This window comes from Leptonotus elevatus, chromosome 7 (assembly GCF_054856555.1).
Source record: "Leptonotus elevatus isolate MCC_2025b chromosome 7, RoL_Lele_1.0, whole genome shotgun sequence".
NCBI classification, from domain to species: domain Eukaryota; kingdom Metazoa; phylum Chordata; class Actinopteri; order Syngnathiformes; family Syngnathidae; genus Leptonotus; species Leptonotus elevatus.
In genome coordinates this window covers 5,371,614-5,385,334 of record NC_141245.1, presented here as the reverse complement: position 1 = coordinate 5,385,334, position 13,721 = coordinate 5,371,614, and positions in this window count along the sequence as shown.

Here is a 13,721-nt window from a genome sequence, read left to right as displayed (position 1 = left end):
ATTAATATTGAGGTATTTTCAAATTGGCAATTTACAGAAACATGCATCCAAACTAATCTTGAGAATCATGCAACAAGACAATGGCCCAAAACACAACAAAGAACTTGATCATGGGGCGTATGCAATTTACTCCATGTCAGGCATTGTAAAGCGCTTTGGGCACCATATGGTGTAGTTAAATTGCTATATAAAAAGCAGTCCAGTCCTCCTCAAAGGGAGACTTCGGCGGCTGATTTATAAAAGGCTTCAACAACAAACAAAAATCCACTATGTATTTAATGTACCTGTACTAGCAGCACAAACACCATAACAATGGTAACAACAACGCTTTAATATGGTGAGGTCACTATGGTAATGCTTATGAATGATACGAGCAACACAAAAACTGGGGTATTTTGTAGATATAACAATAAATGTGAAGTAACATTTTTATGTAACTATATTAGCAGTGCCGTCCTTAAATGCGCCAACATAACAAGGCACCACAGAACAAATCTAAAGTCCATGAGTAACTCATTCACCATAACGCTAAATTAAGAGCCGCTCGCCGCAAAGCGGGCCATCGTCCTGCGTGGGAATCACCTGTAGCTGTAAAGACCATGTACCTTTTTTTCTTCTTGGTCATAAGCTCCCATGTCGTCTCATCACTGGTGCTTTTTCTCCGTTGCAAAGTTTTGTTTTTTACTCATTTTGCTAACTTTCAATTAGCATTAGCACTACGCGACTGGGATAATTAGCATCTTGACATGTGTCAAAAGTCCATCGTAAACAGATAGAATCCGGTCACTTTTCAAAATAAAATATTTTTAAACCTTGGCTAATCAATTAACCGGTCGTACAGTAAGTTTTTTTTTTAATTCTTTTAACTGTGCGGCCCACCGTGGCCCGGTTCAAAGTGGCCAACGGCCCGTTCACTTGAAAAGTGGGTGGCTTCAAACAAAAGGTGTTCTGTCCTGAGTGGTCTAACACATAAATGTATATACCATGAAATAAAAGCTGGAAATCTCAACTTTTGTTTCATATTTATAAAAACAATTTAATCTGCAACTCAAATGTCCTCTAATGTCCTCTAACCTGGCATTAGCCAGATTGATATTGTGATTCACTCAAGGGAGTGCTCCACAATATCAATGTGGGACTGCTCCACGGTGATTTGCTCAGGAATGGCGTTACATTCTGTACAATATTTCGCGTTGATTGGACTATGCGGCATTTCACACGTTTGTTTTGACGGATGAAAATGTCATCTTCGTTCTCGTCGAGGGGGGGGGGGAGCACGAACATCTTCCCCATCTAAAAATGCACGAAGCGCCTCTCGCTGTTCAGCATTCAACAATGAAACGTTGAGAAATTCTGCAAGAACAGAATTAATTACAGCGTCCATGTTAGGTTTGTTTGTTTGCCCCGGCGTCAGCGCTGGGTTCCTGGTTTCGTCACAGCTGCATATCACGCTCCAAACACAATGTCGCTCTCAGTCGTTCGGCTCGGTGGAACGGGCTTGGAACAAGATGTATTCTCCGGAGTTTGTGAACTCACAAATACCGAGAGAATTCATCTTGCAAAACAAGGTTAAATGTCTTCAGCATACAACAAAAACAAATAATTGACTTTTCTGTTTAAATACCTTTAGTGGAAAACACCTCCAAATATTAAAAACGCTATTTTTGAATGCTTTTCTCAACAATTTTGCTTGACAAGCTGAGGGGTTATTTCTATAAATATTACGTCATACTGTAGTGTCATCCATTCTTAGAAAAAGGATTTTAATATTGCCAGAGTATAGAGAGGTTTACATCTTTGCTCTGCTATGCGTATGATCGTCATAGTCATTATTTAGCATTGGTCCTCAAGTCCGAATCCAAGGTCACGTTTCGCCAGACACCATTTTCCAGAGTCCTGCCTTGTGACAAAAAAAAAAAAAAAACGTGATTTGAGCCTGTCCTTGACCTACAACTTTTTGCCATTTTCATCACTGATCTGCAATGTTGCTTTTTTTCTTATCTTCAGAAACTTTATAGGTGGCTCTGTACCTCAGAACACATCTGTTTTATGTGATGATATAGTGTGTTCATAACGTTTTTCCAAATGTACAACCGCTCACCGCTATAGTTTGACCACTCATATCATCTTTCTTTTTTTTTTACCAACAGTAATGATCAGTTTTGATTGACTCTGTCAGAGAGATATTCATTTAAATGATGGGACTGACATCATAGTGCAATTTAAAATAAAATGTAGTATATAACATGAAGCAAACATGAAATGAAGATGCTTGAACAACAGACTTTGTGTCAAGTATTCATGTTCACCAATCAGATTTTTCGATGGGGCAATCAGGCCAGCATACAGTACATTTCTCTAAGTATATATTTAAATCTGGACACTAATTTGCATTAGTATCAGTTAAAAGTCATTAGAAAAAAGAATCCGTATATGGAATGGCAAACTGCATGTAATGTAATCCATCTGTGAAGGATTAGCAGTGTGTGTGAGGTGTCCCGCCAGGCATCATGCCGAGCCTCCCATGGTGTGTTTGAATATTTATGCTGATTGTGCTTGCGGAGCCACAGGTGGACGACTATTCCTTATTTCTTATTCTGTCTCATTTGCGGACTGCGCCGTATGGCGAAAATCAATCATTTCCGTGCTCAGGCAAGGCAGCAGAAGCTCCATAAAGATGGAGACACACTGGAAGAAGAACATTGCTATTTTGCTGCCTCTGTTTCACCATGCGGCACAAGCGCATTTGCTCTGTTTGTGTCTTCTACAACGAGATGGAGATGTGAGGAAGAAATGACATAATATGGAACTGATATATAGACACCTCCAAATCCATCACAGTCACAGGACAGTGTATGCCTGCCACATGTGCCACAATAACAAGCTTGTGTGTGTTTTAATTAAGATTAAGATAACATTGACATGTTACAGCAACACACAATAGCTCTTTAAAACCTCATTTGAATCCTCTATATTCTGTATTCACTCTTTCATCATAGAACAATTCTTCTTTCTCTCATTGTAATACAAGTCCATTAAAAAGTCTTCTGGGTTTTGTGCAACCATTAGGACAACTCTTTTCCTTTCACTTGCATTTTATACGGGACGCTACGTATACATTTTAAGCACCCATGAATCATTGCTGCATTGATTTGGGGGACTTTGCGCAAACACCTCAACAAATGAGTCTCCATAATGTCTAGCAGGCTTTGCCAGCTCCCAAACAATCTCCAACATTTATTTACTACTAAGTAATCCCTTGGCTTCATAGCCCACTACAGTCTAAAATTTAATACAGTTGAACCTCCAAACCCCTCCGTGAGTCATTACCTTATCATGGTGGAGGGGTTTGCGTGTCCCAATGAGCCTAGGAGCTATGTTATCTGGGGCTTTATGCCCCTGGCAGGGTCACCCATGGCAAACAGGTCCTCGGTGAGGGACCTGACAAAACATGGCTCACTGACCTCTTATTATGAGTACAAATATAATAAGGGGCTCGGTACCCTGAACCCCCCCACAAGGCTCCCCGAGGGACCCGGTCGAATGCCTTCTCTAAATCTACAAAACACACTAGATATAGTCGGACTCTCCTCCACACACGGCGTGGGCTCTGGTACCAATCCTCTCGAGAGGGGCTGGGCTCTCTTCCACTCTGAAGTTGCCCACGGTGAGAGGCACAGAGCAGGTGTGGGCATACTGATTGCCCCCCGGCTTGGTGCTGTTGGGGTTCACCCTGGTAGACGAGAGGGTAGCTACCTGCCACCTTCGGGTGGTGGAACGGGTCCTGACTGTTGTATATGCATACGCACCCAACAGCATTTCAGAGTACCCACCCTTTTTGAAGTCCTTGGAGTGTAAGATGGTCGGTGCCTGTCGTAGCGGCAATCCGCGAACCCGCTGATGGACACCAGCGGTAAGGGATGCCGTCAAGCTGAAGAAGGAGTCCTATCGGGCTTTTTTGGTCTGTGGGACTCCGGAGGCAGCTGACAGCTACCGGCTGGCCAAGCGGAACGCAGGTTGGGCGGTCGCTGAGGCAAAAACTCGGACATGGGAGGAGTTCGGTGAGGCCATGGAAAACGACTTCTGGACAGCTTCGAGGAAATACTGGTCCACCATCCGCCGTCTCAGGAGAGGAAAGCAGTGCACCATTAACGCTGTGTATAGTGGAGATGGGGTGCTGCTGACTTCGACTCGGGACGTCGGTGGGGAGAATACTTCGAAGTCCTCAATTCCACCGACACATCTTCCTTTGAGGAAGCAGAGTCTGGGGACTCTGAGGTGGGCTCTCCTATCTCTGGGGTCAAAGTCACTGAGGTGATTGGAAAGCTCCTCGGTGGCAGTAAGCGTTGGACTCTGCCAGGGCTGCCCTTTATCACCGATTCTGTTCATAACTTTTACGGACAGAATTTCAAGGTGCAGCAGTGGTGTTGAGGGAGTCCAGTTTGGTGGCCTCAGCATTGCATCTCTGCTTTTTGAAGACGATCATCAAGCCCTGATCTCCAAATTATGTTTTGTTTTTGTTACAATATATTGCTATGTTTGGATTTGTTTGAATATGTCATATTGCTTGATCTGCTCAAAACAAATAAATCAATTCAATTCAAGATAATAGCAATATTATTTGTCTCTCAATGACTCCCAACAACAGATGAACCGAAACTTCAAATCAAATTCCTCTGGCCTCAAAAAGTAGTTTGATACCAAGTCACTGACTTAATTTTAAGCAAATTCTGCTGGAAGAGGAAAACAGGAAATAGAAGATGAACCAAAACAAAAGTGCAAAATATCACTTAAAACATGCTTAGTCTTCCATTGGCGGCATGGTGCTGAAATACTGGCTAAAATTGGACAAACGTATGGGAACTTCACTGCTTTGAATGTGAGTCTGCTTACTTCGTAACCTTAACTGAGTATGCCCGATATTGTTTTTCTCTTCTCATGTTCTGTTTCACCTCTTGTCGGGAGTAATCCTTCAATAATCGTCCATCCATCCATTTTCTTAACCGGTTATTCCTCACAAGGGTCGCAGGGGTGTTGGAGCCTATCCCAGCTGGCTTCGGGCAGTAGGCGGGTTACACCCTGAACTGGTTGCCAGCCAATCTCAGGGCACACGGAGACGAACCTTTCAATAATAATGCTCCTTTTAAGTTTGTGCAATGGGCCATGTCATCGACTATTAAACTGTTTGTTTATAAACAGTGAGTGAACTTTAACAGAAATTTAAATGTGTCTACCGGTCTGCTGTTCTGAATTTTGCCATTTTGTGACATCACAATTTGGGATCTCTGTTTGGTGACATCCACTCTGCCACATACACACAGTGCAGTGTCTGAACTTAGTGCAGCCTCAAAAAGTGAAAATACTTTCATATCTAAGCACTTTTTTTCCCCACTATCTGAGATCTGCTCTCACAAGTAGAAGCTGGAATTCCCGGGCTGCACTGGTCATCAAGATAACAAAAGCCAACATAGCTAATTTCAACAAGACTATAATTAGCACTGACGGATAAGTTTGCCCAATGATGCCCATTTTCTAAATCATTATGTAATGAGAAAGAGAAAAAACAACAACATGTGACTTTTACTTTCAAGTAAATTTAAACAGAAGTTTGTTATGATCCACAAGACAGTCAAGAACTCATGGGAGCAGCTACCAGGTTTGAAGCTACGCTTTTAGCAACTGGTATGTAAAGGTCATATTTGAACATCATGTGCCATGACCTGAAAATAATAAATAAAAATAAATTCAACACATATATTTTCATTATAATCTTACATGTGTGGCTAGCTGGCTTGTTTTGTTTAAATGGCTAATTGTTAGCTTCATAACTGATTTAAGTTATGTGGGGTGACCAACCATTTGGTGTGACCATTGTAGACAGCTTTCCATGATAGATGTCCTAAAATGAGGATAATGTTAAAATTGTATATTATAGTAAATAATAATAGGATAGGATAGGAAAGGATAAATGGGTTTTTATATGAACGAATTGCTGGGTGTGGTAAAATCCTGAAACAGATCAAAAGTGCTTTAAATAGTGGGGAGGGAAATGCACATTATGCCTCCTTTATGAATATATCTTTCCAAATTTCATAGCTTTTACTCGAAAATTTGAGGTTCCATTGCATTTATATATCATTTTGAGATTTCGAGCAGAATATTATTGTTTTTGCTTTTGATATCGCTGCCTGGTATCAATAGGAATTGTGCAGTGAGGGATACATACAGTATGAAGAGTATTTGTTTTAGCTTAAACTATTTGTTTTTATTTAGATTACATAATTAGAGTAAGTAGACTACAATCATGGTTTGGAGTGTATTCTCGTTTTTATTTCAGTGCCACCATGAAAGGTGCAAATATCTTCACAATTATTTCCACAGTCTTTTTTCCCCTCAAGCTCACTACACATAGGGTTAAATATGTCACACATTTGAAATTTGGATCTGTATCATTGTTGTCACTGTGCCACATTTATTTGCTGTTGCTGGATCATCGGAGGTATCCTTGCTTTGAATGATTTAATTATTATTATGCCAGGGCTGCACAAAATCCCACCTATGACGTTATGTGTAATGTTCCTTATCAGTCTGCTTCAACCATATTAAGAAAAACCCCCTGCAGGACTCATTTGGTGTTCAGCAATCAGAGCGGTGACCCAAATGAAGAACAAAAGCGGATCTCATCTCATGCGCTGCTTCAGTCCTGCTGCAAGTCATTATCATCCCACCTCTTATTTCACTGGCTGTCACCTCCTGCTGCCCCCACCCTGCCACAGATGTAATCACATATATTCAGTCATGAAGATTAAATTGCACCCACTCTACCTTCTCCTGCACCCACTTCCTTTGCAAAGAGAAGTCCGGTCATCTCTTCGTGGCTCAGAGAACAAACAGATTGCTTGTCCTCACACAGCCCAGATCAGCGCGATCACGCCGACCGAATCGCAAAACAGAGGGCATGAAAATGGACGCTTTTGTCTCTGCGAAATTAGCAAGGCAAATTGTTATGAGGCTTTGTTTTTGTGTTTGTTTACTGCTGTAATTAGTTCACTATGCTGTGAGTAAAATGCTCAGGTTAGCCATGCAGAGGAAATGGGCAAAGTGCATCCACAATGTTAATTTTACAACCGACACGCACAATAGGACATTAAAGGGCTCTTTGTAACAAGTGTTTCATTGCAATGGTCTGGGGTCGGTTGTATAGATATGATATATAAGTCCTCTTTATAACAGGTCAAGATTTCTCTTTTGTAAATCTGTTCATAAAATAATTTCTACAATCTAATGCTAATAAGGAGCTGTGTCAAAAATTCTGCCTTTGCAAAATAATAAGGCTCAAGATTTTGATACATAGATGAAGTCATTAAACAGTTTTTGTGGTTGCCTATTCCTGAAAATGTTCTGTGCTCTTAAGTTGGTTGGACTGTTATATAATAATCATACTAATTTACTGGGAAAAAAACTGTCCACTTTCAAGCCACGATAGTGGTCCTGTTTTGCAACAAAACAACAAAAAACGACGCAGCAACAAATGAAAAAACAGGATAAAAACAAAACAAACTAAAGTAAACAAAACAACAACAAAATTAAACACAACAGTCAATGAAAAAACACAAAAGCAAATAAGTAAACAAAAGAACAACAAACTGAACATGTTATTAAAATGAGTGTTACTAGTGAAAATATTTTGATTTGGGACATCCATATGAGATTTTTGGGATTGCTAAAGCACCCTTATAGGACCCCAAATTTGTAGCGCTGTTTACACTTTATTAACTGTATGACCTTTTTCAACAAGGAAGAGAAGTGTTAAAACCTTACAATACTTAGTTGCAATGTAATATTTTATCAGCAAAAACTACCATCATCTGATTCCTCCAACTCCTTCTCGTATGAGCTGAATTAGTGAGTGAGCAATCTTCCAGTCACATAACCCAACTATACTCAAAAATATGTCATGACTCATTTGCTTTTGTGTTTAGTTTTTTTGTTGTCGATTTGTTTTGATAACAAACATAAGCCATAGTCGGACCCCCACAGTCCCCAGACTGTTGTCTGAAATGCTATGTCCAAGCCAAAAGGTAAGCAGAGCTGCAATGAGTTTTGGTTGCTCGGATGCATACTGTACATACGGTTACCCAACATTATTGGCTTCTGCTTGATTGCCCATTCAAGTTGCCAACACATAGACAGTATCTACTGTATTGATTTTTTGATTTTATTTATTTATTTTTTTGGCTCAAATTTTTGGGTTTGCTTTTCATCGTCTTAGTTTAGTTTATTCTGACCTGTAAAGTGTCTTTGGGTGTCTTGAAAGGCACTGCTAAATAAAATTATTAATAATAATAATAAATTTCATAGAGTAAATTTACTCAAAGTACTCAAAAATTACTCTCTGACAGCCAGTATGGTTTCAGAGTGGACAGATCAACATCACTGGCAATAACAGAAGTGATTGAAGAAATAACAAATGCTATTGATCAGCGAAAGCATGTTATTGGAATATTCATTGATATCAAGAAAGCTTTTGACACAATTAATCATGATATATTAATTAAAAAACTAGATGGTTGTGGCATTAGAGGTATTGTGTCAGACTGGATTAAGAGCTATTTACATAAGAGACAACAGTTTGTGAAGCTCGGTGATCTATCTTCATCCTACTTGGATATTGTATGTGGTGTGCCCCAAGGGTCTGTTTTGGGCCCCAAATTGATTATTTTGTGTATCAATGACATTTGTAAGGTATCGGATGTTGGGAAACTGGTTTTGTTTGCGGATGACAGCAATTATTTTTTGGGGTTCTGGGGAAAATGAAAATGAGTTATTAAATGAAATCACTGAAGGAATGGAAAAAAGGAAAATCTGGTTTGACAGAAACAAACTATCATTAAATTTACATAAAACAAAATTCATGATGTTTGGAAATTGCAGAACAAATGTACAAATACAAATAAAGATTGATGGGGTGCGGATTGACAAGGTTCAAGAAAATCAATTTAATTTAATTTTAATTAGTTGGATACATAATTACAATTCGCTTCGCATCTTGTACTGTTCGATAATTCTGCCATATTTCAGTTACTGCGTTGAGAATTGGGGTAATAATTACATAAGTTCAATCAGTTCATTAGTCACTTTACAAAAAAGGGCAACAAGAACCATACATAAGGTTGGATATCTGGATCATACCTACTCACTATTTTTACAGTCAAAACTCTTTAAAATGTGTTGATATAGTGAGTTTTCAGACAGCACAGATTATGTGAAAAATAATATGTTACCACCAAATATTCAAAAAAATTCAGAGAGAAAGAGGGGGGTTATAAATTAGGAGGGAAATACAATCTAAAAATTAACATTATTCAAACAAACAGAAGCTATTATATATCATTCTGTGGAGTGAAATTATGGAACAGTCTATGTGAGAACTTAAATCAATATACAAATATAAATCAATTTAGAACTAAATATAAAAGTTATGTATTTATGAGATACAGAGGGAATGGTAGGGAGCTAGACAACCACTAAGTGATTAGGAGTGTTGCTGATTTGTTAACTACATATTTATGGTTCATGTTTTGTTTTCGTTGACTTTTTGGATCTAGGTTGTACTTTACTATCTTCTCTGTGGATTTACAATGATGAGCTCTCTGAATATTTATTTTATATCATTATTATGGAGTGGTTTATTATTAGTTACTTTTGTTATCCTCAGCTATATATATATATATATATATATATTTATATATATATAATTTTCCATTGATGTAAACTAAGTCCAGTTCCATAGTCTTTTTGACTCTATAAAGACTATATTCGGTCCCACTCTAGAGTACAACAACAATAAACCACTTGTTGAGGAATGATCCCACAACCCTCAGCATGGAAGACAGCCACTCTACCACTTGAGCTATGCCAGACTTAGTGTTAGCTAACATATTGCTGATCCCCAAAGGAGACCAAAACATTGAGGTATACGAGGAATCCACCTGACACCTGCGATATATTGACACCAAGTAGGAGTGGCATGGGTCAGTGGTTAGGTTGGCTGTCTCCCAACCTGGGGTCTATTTCACAAAGCAGGTTTAGTGAGAACTCTGGGTCAAGAAACCCTGAAATGTGGTAAACTGCGTTTTCCGTTTTAGAAAGGGAGGTAACTGAAACCAGAGAAAAAGAGGTAACTCTAACCTGTTTCATAAAAAGAGGTCATTTAAGCTCTCGGTTAGTTACCGTACTAACATGGGCCATGAACCAAACTTGGTCGGTTGCAGGTTTTCACAATAAACCTATAGGTTTTCTCTGACCCCGCCTCCTTTCAGCCACATTTCCTCATTCATAAAGTCCGCTGCGGCGTGTTTTTGCATAAATGCGCTTATAGTCTATAGCGGAAAGTCTAAAGTCCTTTTGACAATGACCCTATTGATGAAGGTGCCGCATTATTGCATTATTTTTACAGCATATATTGTGTGTTGCGTTCCGTTTTTTTTTTTCTTATAACAGTTTGAATAATGTTTTTATATTTCATCTTAAGTCAAGTGCTCTTCTCCCCCGCAGGATTGCACCTAAATGAAATTAATTAATGAGTTACCATTATTATTGAGATTGCATAGGGCTACATTTAAATGTACGCATTGACCTGACACCCGAGCAGCAACGTTCTACCATGCCGCATTCCTTTATGGGGAGCCGCTGCATTGTTGCACTTTTTTAAAACGTGGAAGGAGAGGGCGGCGCCGTGCACTGCACTTTTGCGTTGCCATGGTGACTCGACGAATCGGGGCTCCATTGATGTGGACTTTTTAGTGTAGTGGCAACGCTTTGATATAACTACCTTAAATCAGCTGTCCTGGAAACGAAAACGCAGAGTTTCCTATCTCAGGGCATGTCAACTCGCTGTTCAGGGTTAGACTCGGTGTTTGTTGAACATGCTTTGTGAAATGGACCCCTGAAGGTTCTGTGATTGTTATTCAACATTCAAGTTGTTGTTTTTAATATTTTACACTCTTCCAAATAAAAAGTTTGTGCTGTTTAGACCTGGACCGAATATAGTCTTTTTCAGAGTAAAATGTACTCTACAAAATGTACTGTGTATGCACACTCATTGACAAGCATAGTCCAACGCTGTCTCCAGCAATTTTTGTTAACTTGGGTTTTTGCTCACTCATACCCACAAACCCACAGAAAGGTAAATATCAAAATAAAAAAAATTATTGGGCTGATGTCTTACAATAAAATATAATGCTGAATAATTGCAGCCGACGATTTGAACTCCACGTTTTATTTGACATGAGAGGCATTAAAAAAAGAAAAAATTGGTGGAACTGCAAATTGTATGACTTTCAACTTTAAAGATTCCACTGCAATGTTAAATTATTCTTTTTTTACAGGGTCCAAGTCTTGTTTTATATCATGTTGAAATGTTGAAGCAGTGTATCAAATCGTGTTTAATATACTTTGAGTCCAAACTATATGGTGAGATCAATAATGATAGCAGTCAAAAAACGAAAGCAGGTTCCCACTAGAGGTAGTAACGATATTAAGCCATGTTGCCAGATGCGTCCCCCTAAGCACAAACTATTACAGTCCAACATAAACACGCTTTAAAATGCTTCAATCCGAGCAGTATGTCAATGTTAAATGTACGCTCGTTGATAGTGAGGGAGAAATTCGGCAGCTTTAAAGTGCCATAAACAACATTCAAAGTTTTAGTATCCTCATAAAAGTTGAGGGCCGCATGATGATCCCTGTAGCTGCGATTTGATTCTCATCAGTACTCAAACGTACAAGTCATCGTCCTTCCTTGCAAAATTCATTCCAAATATGGTAATCACTCACTGTAGGTCATATTGTCATGTTTGCACGTCAATCTTGTGCACCTGGACTCTTTTCATGTATACAAGTTCTCCTATGCAGACTACAAACAACAAACACGAGCAACAAGAGTGATGTGTTTTCAATGACATGTTACTGAAATTTGTGGAAAAAGATACAGAATGCTTTAAATTTGTAAACGCACAACACCAGCACTTATTGTTGAGGTAAACTCAGGCACTCACTGTTGTGTGTTCTTTAGCAAACGTGTGATAATTGTACTGTCATAAAAAAAAGTCCAACACACCAAAGTTTGGTGTTGTGAAGCAGAAGAAAGATGTGGACAAACCACAGAAAGGACAACAAAGAACAATGAATGTGACTGCGTGATCTGGGATGAGGAGGAAATAAGAGACGACATCCTCATTCCGACTGAACATCTGCCTAACTTGCCTGTGCAATCCGGCACTGCGCAGACTGACGGCAGCAGGTTGAGCTTTCAGTGCAAACAGATGGATTTAGACTTCCACTCAGACACTCGGCAATATTCGCTGCCTCAGGTGAGGTTTTAGAGGTTGGTATTGAATCGGGCGTAACAAACCGCACTTGGGATAAGAAAAGTTGAAGCGTAAATGGGATTTTCTTTTTTTAATTAGGCAATCCGTTGGCACCATCCAGGACCCCACCTGTATGCTTTTTGCCTGGAGGCTCTCACTTGAGTGCATTTGTTGTAGAATCATCCTGAACCTATAAAGAGAAGAAAAGCGGGACACAAACAGTGGAACGAAGAATACAATTGATTGAAGCTTAAATGAACTTTAATTACTATTCAGTTAAGATAATCTATGGTTTTAAAATGATTCTGCTCAAATGTCAATTCTATTCTCAGGCTAATAACAATAAGGAACCATAAAAAAAAAAAATTCGGTTGAGATTAAAACTAAAATTGGTGTGCTGATTCCAAAATTGCATTTATTTTTATTTTTTATTTTTTTTACTAGCGCATCAATTTCTTTCTCTCCACAACTTACTTTATTTCATTCTGGTTTAGTTTTTAGTTTTCAAAGCTTATATCTATATATATACACATTCATGTAATATTTCTTAAGAAACCAGGGATCCTTTCGCTCAAAACTTGACATTGTAGGAAAAAACTTAAATCAGGTGTAGATTTCACACCCAAAAATGAGTTAATAACAGTTGTCAGACCTAACTCAACAAAAATAATGCTCCTCAGTGTAATCAGTGTTGCTAAGAATTTTCACCAGTAGGTAAAACTGCATTCACACCTAGCTTGCGTATCTCCCTAACGCAATTTGGTAAGTCGCACAGGCCGCTTATAAAGTCTGTGCACGGAAATAATATGTCGCACCTGCATCTTAAAGCGACAGTGTGTACAATTTAGTGCTAACTAGTAGTGAACTAATAGAATACAACGACCTAATTTTGAATCGTTTGCATTTTGAAGCACGTGCACTACAGTCCCTCAGAGAGACCACCCTTCACAAGCCTACCACCGATTACTACGTTCGCTACGTTCGGTATCTGTAGCAGAAAGTTGGCGGTGAAACATGTCAGTCTCCTGTAAGGCGCGGCGTGACCTATGTAAGTTGTATTTTTTTCTTTTTTACTATTATTGAAATTAATAGTGGGTTTTAAAAATGTATGAACATTTAAAAATCGAAAAATTCTACACACTGTCACTTTAAGCAACATGGGTGCACTCACTTTTCTGTTTCGTTATTGAGCGACGGTGTGGACCAAACTAGAACTGATTAGGAGAGGACCGATTCGTTGAAGAACACTTGCACATTATTTACACGTACAAGATTTAAACTGCAAGTATGAGATGAGTAAGGCATGTGTGACCTATTAAGTTGCACTCACAAGATTCTTAAAGCATGCAC